The sequence below is a fragment of the Branchiostoma floridae genome, chromosome 2 (assembly GCF_000003815.2).
Source record: "Branchiostoma floridae strain S238N-H82 chromosome 2, Bfl_VNyyK, whole genome shotgun sequence".
Classification (NCBI taxonomy): Eukaryota; Metazoa; Chordata; class Leptocardii; order Amphioxiformes; family Branchiostomatidae; genus Branchiostoma; species Branchiostoma floridae.
In genome coordinates this window covers 31,092,774-31,099,067 of record NC_049980.1, presented here as the reverse complement: position 1 = coordinate 31,099,067, position 6,294 = coordinate 31,092,774, and positions in this window count along the sequence as shown.

Genomic DNA, 6,294 nt, shown 5'->3' with positions numbered 1-6,294 from the left:
TGGCGCCAAGGCTTGTGAAAATGTTTGCCTGTGAGATTGCTGACCCACTAACAGACGTGTTCAACACCTCACTTCGAGAAGGGGTCGTTCCCACCCAGTGGAAAGAGGCTGTAGTGGCTCCTATTCCGAAAGAACTCCCAGCAGTCGTGGATAAATTACGCCCAATTTCCCTAACGGCAGTCTTTGCGAAGATATGCGAAGGCCTTGTGGCGAAGTGGGTAACATCTGACATCTGGATGAACATTGATCAGCGACAATTCGGGGCTATCAAGAGAAGTTCCACAACCCACTGTCTTGTGAGTCTGACACATTTCCTCTACCAAGGCGCGGAAGCAAGCAGCAACATGGGAAGGATAGTGTTGACCGACTTCACAAAAGCCTTCGATACTGTCAACCACCAACACGCTATCTGTAGACTTCTGAACATGGGTACAAGAGCTTCCATTGTGCCATGGATGGTTAGCTTCCTGACAGGAAGGCGACAGAAAGTACGGTACGGTTCTACCACGTCAGGCTGGGAGACACTTACCGCTGGCGTGCCTCAAGGCACCAAACTAGGCCCGGTCATCTTCGTGTGCATGATCAACGATGCAAGTCAATCTCATGACGATCGCTGGAAATATGTAGACGACTTATCACTTGGCGAAAACAGACATGTGCGCGAGCAGTCAAACCTCCAGGACCAAGTGGACTCACTCGAACGGTGGTCCAACAGCGTACAACTCATGCTAAACCCCAAGAAGTGTATGGTACTAACTGTGTGTTTCATGAAGAACCCACCACCCCCTCCACCCATAACTCTCGAGGGCAAGCCCCTTCTGACAGTGTTAGTTGCTAAAGTACTTGGAGTATGGTTGCAGTCTAACCTGAAGTGGGACAAACAAGTCTGTGAGTCAACCAAGAAGGCTAACAAACGCATGTTTATGCTCCGTAGACTCAAGACGTTCGGACTACCGGTGGCTGACTTGGTAACGGTGTACTGTGGATTTATCAGGCCTATTCTAGAATACTGTGCACCAGTGTACCACAACAGTCTTACACGCAAACAGACCGCAACTTTGGAACTTGTACAGAGACGTGCCTGCCGAACAATCCTCGGGCGAAACTACACTGACTACACATCAGCCCTGCAACAGTGTGGACTTGAAACTCTGGAGGAAAGAAGAACCAATCTCTGCCGTAGGTTTGCATCCAGCATGCAGAAGTCTGAAAGAACTGCACACCTTGTACCGCAAACCCGAGGTCAGACGCATGGCCGTAACCTGCGGAATTCACAAACATTGACCGTACCTTCCGTCCGCACTACAAGATTTCGTAACAGTCCTGTACCATCAATGCTAAGGCTACTGAATGAAAAAGAATGACAATGTTTACGAACTGTAAATCCCGTATGTTTTTATGTGAAATGAACTATCCACGTAAACAGCAATACCGAGATCATTTGTTTTAAAGTGCAATTACGTGCTAGAAAGTGTTTATGTATGTTGAAGTAAGCAGAGATTTTAATGTAAAACAATGTCACAATTCAGCCCCTGGCTGCAAGTACTTTGTTTTAATGAATAAACCATTTTTGATTGATTGATTGATTGATTGATAAGCCAAAGGTACATAACCTTCTTCGTTCCGATTTTTTTATGCCGGCGCTCATCCAAGAAAAAGATTAGTGGTGTTCTTAGAAAAATCCATCGGACCAGAAATAGCAAATTATGGGGCATCGCATCAACTTCGTCTTAAGCTAAAGGTACATAACCTTGTCCGTTCCAGGTTTTATATGCTTGCGCTCTTCCAAGAAAAGATTAGTGGAGTACTCAGAAAAATCCATCGGACCAGAAAAGTCACGTAATGAGACATTGCATCAACTTCGTCTTAACTTGTCTTAATTTGACCTTTTTTTCTATTCATTGGACTTTTTCCATCTCCTTTGCATATCAAATCATAGTTATGATATAAAACCTGTTCTCCAACAAGATCTCTTCAATGTCACTAATAAAAGATAATGCATTTTAACTGAAACGTCTGAACTTTTTACGTCTGACAGTTTCCAAAATTATATCTAGTTGCTCGCTATTTGTTTTTTTGGGATCACAGAGGTTGGCCTTAGGACTGGCAAATGTAACAAGAGCTTTAGCGATATGGCGCAACTTAACTTAAGCCAAACGTACATAACCTTGATCGTTCCGATGTTTTTATGCTGGCGCTCTTCCAAGAAAAAGATTAGTAGTGTTCTCAGAAAAATGCATCGGACCAGAAAAGGCACGTAATGGGCCATTGCATCAAGTTATTCTTAACTTGTCTTAACGTTACCTTTAACGCATAACGTTTCGATAACGCATTTTATCTGAAACATCTGACCGTCTCACGTCTGAAGGTTTTTCCAAAATCATATCTAGTTGCTTGCTGTTTGTTTTTTGGGATCACAGACATTTTTAACCGTATAATCGAATCAACATGACCTGATGACTGGCAAATATAATAGGAGCTTTAGCGACATGGCACAACTTATCTTAAGCTAAACGTACATAACCTTGAACGTTCTATTTTTCATGCAGGCGCTAATCCAAGAAAAAGTTTGGTAGTGTTCCCAGAAAATCCATCGGACCAGAAATAGCAAGTAATGGGCTATTGCATGAATTTCGTCTTAACTTTTCTGCACATTTCCTATTTTTTGGACTTCTGAAACTTGGCTTCATCTCCTTTGCATATCAAATCATAGTTATAATATAAAACCCGCTCTCCAACACGATCTCTTCAGTGTCAGTAATGAAGGATAACGAATTTCATTCGAAACATCTGACGTACGGCAGTTTCCAAAATCATATCTAGTTGCTCGCTATTTGTTTGCTTTTATCACAGATTTTAACTTGATGACTGGCAAATATAATAGGAGCTTCAACTATATGGAGTTACATAACTTAAGCCAAAGGTACATAACCTTCTTCGTTCCGATGTTTTTATGCTGGCGCTCTTCCAAGTAAATGATTAGTAGTTTTCTCAGAAAAATCCATCGGACCGGAAATAGCACGTTATGGGCCATTGCATCAACTTCGTCTTAAGCCAAACGTACATAACCTTGGCCGTTGCAATTTTTTTTTATCTTGGCGCTCTTCCAAGTAAAAGATTAGTAGTTTTTCAGAAAAATCCATCGAAGCAGAAAAACAAACAAGTTATGGGTCATTGCACGATTTCGTCTTAACTTGTCTTAACGTTACCTTTGTTTTCTTTTATTGGACTTCGAAAACTTGGCTTCATCTCCTTTGGATATTAAGTCATAGTTATAATATAAAACCCGCTCTCCAACAAGTTCTCTTCAATGTCACTAATGAAAGATAACGCATTTTATCTGAAACATCTGAACTGTTCACGTCTGACAGTTTCCAAAATCATATCTAGTTGCTCGCTTGTTTTTTTTTTTGGGGGGGGGGGCGTTACAGAGGTTGGCCTTAGGACTGGCAAATATAAAAGAAGCTTTAGCGATTTGGCGCAACTTAACTTAAGCCAAACGTACATAACCTTGTCCGTTCCTATTTATAGATATGCTGGCGCTCTTCCAAGACAAAGATTAGTGGTGTTCTCAGAAAATCCATCGGACCAGAAAGAGCAAGTTATGGGGCATTGCATCAACTTCGTCTTATGCCAAACGTACATAACCTTGTCCGTTCCATTTTTTTAAAATCTTGGCGCTCTTCCAAGTAAAAGATTTGTAGTTTTCTCCATCGGAGCAGAAAAAACAAGTTATAAACCAGGTCATCAACTTCGTCTTAACTTGTCTTATCGTTACCTTTGTTTCCTATTTATTGGACTTCTAAAACTTTTTCCATCTCCTTTGCATATCAAATCATAGTAATAATATAAAACCCGCTCTCCAACACGATCTCTTCAGTGTCAGTAATGAAGGATAACGAATTTCATTCGAAACATCTGACGTACGGCAGTTTCCAAAATCATATCTAGTTGCTCGCTATTTGTTTGCTTTTATCACAGATTTTGACCTGATGACTGGCAAATATAATAGGAGCTTCAACTATATGGAGTTACATAACTTAAGCCAAACGTACATAAACTTGTCCGTTCCGATGTTTTCGGCGCTCGTCCAAGAAAAAGATTAGTGGTGTTCTCAGAAAATCCATCGGACCAGAAAAGGCACGTAATGGGACATTGCATCAGCTTCGTCTTATGCCAAAGGTACATAACCTTGTCCGTTCCAATTTTTTTTATCTTGGCGCTCTTCCAAGTAAAAGATTTGTAGTTTTCTCCATCGGAGCAGAAAAAACAAGTTATAGACCAGGTCATCAACTTCGTCTTAACTTGTCTTAACGTTACCTTTGTTTTCTTTTATTGGACTTCTAAAACTTGGCTTCATCTCCTTTGGATATTACGTCATAGTTATAATATAAAACCCGCTCTCCAACAAGATCTCTTCAATGTCACTAATAAAAGATAATGGCTTTAATCCGAAACATCTGACCGTTTCACGTCTGACAGTTTCCAGAATTATATCTAGTTGCTTGCTATTTGTTTTTTTGGGGTGACAGAGGTTTGCCTGATGACTGGCAAATATAATAGAAGCTTTAACTATATAGCGAAACTTATCTTAGGCCAAACGTACATAACCTTGACCGTTCCGATGTTTTTTATGCTGGCGCTCTTCAACGAAAAAGATTAGTAGTGTTCTCAGAAAAATCCATCGGATCAGAAAAAGGCACGTTATGGGCCATTGCACCAACTTCGTCTTAAGCCAAAGGTACATAACCCTGTCCATTCCGATTTTTTATGCTGGCGCTCTTCCAAGGAAATGATTAGTAGTACTAGTGTACTCAGAAAAATCCATCGGACCATACGTTTCACGTAATGGAAGCATCAGCTTCGTCTAACTTGTCCTAACATTACCTTTGTTTCCTATTTATTGGACGTCTAAGAATGTCTGGAAGGAGAGGGTGGACTTGGTTCGGGCAAGCAGCCCGCGATGATGATGATGAAGAATTGGTCTTATCTCCTTTGCATATCAAATCATAGTTATAATATAAAACCTGATCTCTTCAGTGTTACTGGTGAAAGATAACGGGTTTTATCTGAAACTTCTGACCATTTTACGTCCGACAGTTTTCAAAATCATATCTATGCTTGCCCTTTGGCGTATCTTATTACCTAACCTTCATCCATGGCCATGGGTCATTTTGTCTTCTTGGAACTGCCTGTTTGTATCCAGCTAACGGCTGTGTATAATTACTGTATTAGTCTGGATCTGTGGACTAACAAAATCTGGATAACTTTGTGATTTTTGTCCAGAAGGTTTAATTTTTTTTAAGTGGTTTATCTAGACATGCATGACATCACCACACTTGAGGTCTATGTAGAGGTGAGAAGGAATGTACGGTCTTATGCTTAGGTTTAATTCCAAACCGGCGCCGGCCGGGAAGCTTGCGGGACAATAATGGACAGCCACTCATGATCGAGTATGGTCTACTGCGGGAAAATAAGTACGATAGAAAAGACAACGAAATACACATAACGTATAGAATAGTCATTAGCCTGTTTTTTTTTAAATATTTGTGTATATTTCTTTTTCGTTCCCACAAACATCTCGGAAACAGCAGCTTGGAAATGTTTCACTATAGTATTACATGTAGAGGGAAGATATAGAAAAAAATCAGTTCATATGAGTGATCAATAATCATACACATATGATCTGAATTTGTGCCTCTTATACATTCAACACGTCAAAATAAATACATGTGCAGCGTCAACACAATGGAATGAAGTGAAAATCATAAAAAAACAAGATAAGAATTAGACAATGAAAACATGAAAACTCTCTTTCTTATCAAAATCATTCATGACAGTTTGACGTTTAAAATATTCTGTACTTTTAGGAGAAGCAACAGTAGATTTGCACTTCACCTAAGTCTCGCCAGGTGGGGTGAATACTAGGTGATAGTTTTTCAGTCGAAATATTGGTCATGTTGAACATAGCAAACTGGTCGTATACCCATGTAGGAACTCCTCGTCGTTGTGAATTCTGATGAGGCAAAGCTTGCTGCAGTTCTGAGTAACATCAGTAGGAGGCAATGATGACATGTACTGCTGGTCTTATTGCTGACATTTGCATCAACCGATTTTTGGAAAATAAAAGATAGTACATTATGCCCATAGAAACTCGTGCAAAAGAAGCCTGAATAAATAATAAATCTAACATCTGTAGGAGTTCTATTAACAGATACATTCTCTCAGAAGGGTTGGGGCACTGCACAAAAACATATTTCCGGGAGTTTCCTGGCCTTTACACATTTGTGAAAG